Source organism: Mandrillus leucophaeus, unplaced genomic scaffold (assembly GCF_000951045.1).
Source record: "Mandrillus leucophaeus isolate KB7577 unplaced genomic scaffold, Mleu.le_1.0 Scaffold1108, whole genome shotgun sequence".
Classification (NCBI taxonomy): domain Eukaryota; kingdom Metazoa; phylum Chordata; class Mammalia; order Primates; family Cercopithecidae; genus Mandrillus; species Mandrillus leucophaeus.
In genome coordinates this window covers 409504-413393 of record NW_012099299.1, presented here as the reverse complement: position 1 = coordinate 413393, position 3890 = coordinate 409504, and positions in this window count along the sequence as shown.

Below are 3890 nucleotides of genomic sequence, written 5' to 3'. Positions count from 1 at the left end.
TAGTGGTCTGTAAGTTTTGTTTATCATCTCAAAAACCCAATGTTTTATTTTGTTGGTTCTTTGTATTTCTTGGTTCTTAACTTTATCTAGTTCTGCTCTGGTCTTTGTTATTTGTTTTCTTCTACTGTGTGTTTAGTTTGTTGTGGTTTTTCTAATTCTTTGATATATAATGTAGGTTGTTAATTTGTAATCTTTGGATCTTTTTGATGAGGTCATTTAACACTATAATCTTCCCCCTGAGCACAGGTTTTTGCTGCAAAGGTTTTGGTATGCTGCTTCTCTATTTTTATACATTTCAAAGCATGTTACAATATCCTTTTTAATTTTATCATTGACCCAAAGTTCATTCAGTAGCAGGATGTTTAATTTTCATGTGTGTGTGTGTGTAATTTTGAGTATTCTTCTAGGGTTTGATTTCTAGCTTTATATTACTGTGGTCTGAGAAGATAATTCATTTTTTAAAAGTTGAGACTTTTATTTCTGGCATAGTATATAATCCATCTTAGAAAATATTCCTTGCTAATGGGAATAATGTATATTCTGCAGTCATCAGAATTGAATGTTCTGTTCATATCTTTTGGGTTTATTTGGTCTAGAGTCCAATTTAAGTCTAGTGTTTCCTTGTTGATTTTCTTTCTCAATGATTTGTCTCGCATTGTCAGATGGACATTGAAGTCCATCACAATTGCATTGTTATCTATGTTCTTCCTTAGGTCTAATAGTATTTGTTTTATGAACATGGGTTTTCTGGTGTAGAGTGCATATATATTTAGAATTGGTATTTTTAATCAATCATTTTATCACTATGTAATCACTTTCTTTGTCTATAACTGCTGGTGTTTACTGAAAATTTGTTTTATATGATATAAGCATAGCTACTCTTGCTTGCTTTTGGTTTCCATTTGCATGAAATATCTTTTTTCACCCTCTTGATCTGGAATCTATGTGCTTTTACCAATTAAGTGAGTTTCATGTCAGCAGCATAAATTTCAAAACTCTTTTTTATTCTTTCTACCAATGTATATATTTTAGGTGAAGAATTTAACTTATTTATATCCAAACTTAATAGTGATATGTGAGGTTTGGATCCCATTGTCATGTTAATTATTAACTAGTGGCTTTGTAGTCTTAATTGTGTAATAGTTTTATGAGTGAATTTTATAATTTTGTGTTGTTTATGATGGTGAGTATTGGCCTATGGCTTCCATATTTGGACTCCCTTGAGCATCTTGTAGTTCTGGTCTAGTGTAAATAAATATCCTTAGCATTTTCTTACCTTAGAAATACTTTATTTCTCCTTCATTTATGAAACTTAGTTTAGCAGGATACAAAATTAATTATTGACATAGAATTTTTTTCCTTTATTTTTTCTTTAAGTAGTCTGAAACTGAGAGTTCAATCTTTTCTATCTTATAAGTTTATGTTGAGAAGCACATTGTTAGTTAATAGAGTTTCAGATAAATTATTAGACACTTTTTTGTGAATTTTAGAATATTTTTCTTCCTATTTACTTTAGATAGTCTGAGGACTGTAGATCTTGGTTATGTCTGTTTTCCAGGTTCTTGTCATGGAGTTTTCTGAACTTCTTTTATCTGCATGTGAAAATCTCTAGCAAGACTAGGGATATTTTCCTCAATTATTTCATCAATTTGGTCTTCTAAAAATTTTTACTAATTTTCTCCCTCAGGAATATCCACGATCCACTGTTTCAATTGTTTTACATAATCCTATACTTCCCAGTGATTTTGTTCATTTTTATCTGACTGGGTTAATTTGAAATATCTGTCTGTTAGGTTTGATATTCTTTCTTCAGTTTAGTGTAGTCCATTGTTAAAGTTTTAAACTGTATTTTCTAATTATAATTCAACGAAGTTTTTATTCCCTGAAGATTATTTTTTAAAAATCAAAGTCTTAAGTAAATCTTGAATTGTTCTGATTTTGGCTTTTTTGTTTGGTTGGTTTTTTTCGACACAGAGTCTTGCAGTGTCGCCTGGACAGGAGTGCAATGGTGTGATCTTGGCTCACTGCAACCTCTGCCTCCTGGCTTCATGCAATTCTGCCTCAGCCTCCTGAGTAGCAGGGATTACAGGCACACACCACCACACCAAGCCAGTGGTTTGTATTTTTAGTAGAGATGGGTTTTCACTATGTCGGCCAGACTGGTCTAGAACTTCTGACCTCATGATCCCCCTTCCTCGGCCTGCCGAAGTGCTAGGATTACAGGCATGAGCCACAATGCCTGGCCTGAGTGGTTCTGATTTATTTGTATTGGTTCTCAACTCTCTTTTGGATTTAATTGAGCTTCTTTAAATAAACATTTTTGAATTACTTATCTGAGATTTCAAATATATCATGTCGTTTAGATTCTATTGCTGGAGAGCTAAGGTGATATCTGGAGTCTTATAATTCTGCTTTCTCATACTTCTAGGATTGCTTATCTGCTTGCTTTCCATTGGCTAAACTATCTCTTACTATTTTTGAACTTATTTTGATTTTAATGAAAATTTCATTCCCTTTAGAATTAGAATATCATGCATATTGGGTGGGTCTTTTTATTTGGTTCTTGGTTTACTCAGTGGCAAAGACTCTGTAATTGTTTCTTGTCTATAGATGGTCATTATTTAGTGCCTTACTGAAATGATGGTTGTAAAACAATGTACTGGGCCTGTGAGCAGGCTCACTGCTTCCTGCAGGTCCTAGATAGTGGAGGCCTCAGGAACTGTTTCTCATTTCGGATGCATTTGTTTCAGTAGATTTTATATTGGGTTGTAAAGTTTACCCTTCACGTTAGTAGGTGGCCTTACAGGTTTGAGCTGACTGCGGGAGAAGCAGATGAGTACATGCTTGATATCTGTGCACAGGGAGAAGCTCTCCGTTGCCTCAGGCAATGGGTTGGTCTACAAAATGCGCGGTGACCTGAGTTATCTGCTGAGCTCCTGAAAGGGTGGCAAACATGAACCATTCAGCCTGGCAAGCAAAACACCAGCCTTGATGGAAATGGCCAGGTGAGGGGCATCTACTCAGTGTGATTTATCTTGTTATTAATAGTTTTAGTGTTGTGCCTTTTCCAAATTCCAGCTTTAGTAGTAACATACTGAGCATGTGAGCAGGCCCGTGGTCTTTTGCGGAGCTGGAATCACAGAAGTATTGGGAAGCTAATCTCATTTTCACCTGCTGTACACTGGTGGTAGCGGCTTTGTGTTAGGTCATGCAGTTTGAACATCAGGCCAGTAGGTGGCGCGTGCAGGTAAGAGCCGGCTATGGGGGCAGCAGAAGGATTTATGGTTTACCAGTGGTTAAAGTGGGAAATTTGTCACGTTCCAGATCTTAAAGAAAAGACTTTTAGTTATTTCTCATTCATTATAATACTACCTGAAAGTCTCTGGAACACAACTTTTTATTATGTCGGGATGTGTTCTTTCTATACCCATTTTTATTTATTTATTTTTTCCTGAGAGGATGTTGAGTTACATCAAATGCTTTTTCAGCATCAATTGAAAAAATAATAATACGTGAATTAAAGATCTAAATGTAAAACCTAAGACTATAGAAACTCTGGATAATACCGTAGGGAATACAATTTAGTACATAAGAACTGGCAAAAACTTTATTCTGAAAATGATAGAAGCAATTTTAACAAAATCAAAAATTGACAAATGGGACCAAGTAAACTAAAGAGCTTCTGCATAGCAATATATACTATCAACAGAGTAAACAGGCAACCTCTAGAATGGGAAGTAAAGTATTTGCCACCTATACCTCTGACAAAGGTCTAACATTTATAATATACATGGAATTAAACAAACATACAAGAAAGAAAAAGTGGTCAAAGGACATGAAAAGACACTTACAAAAAGGCCTACATGTGGCCAAATAGCATAGGAAAACAT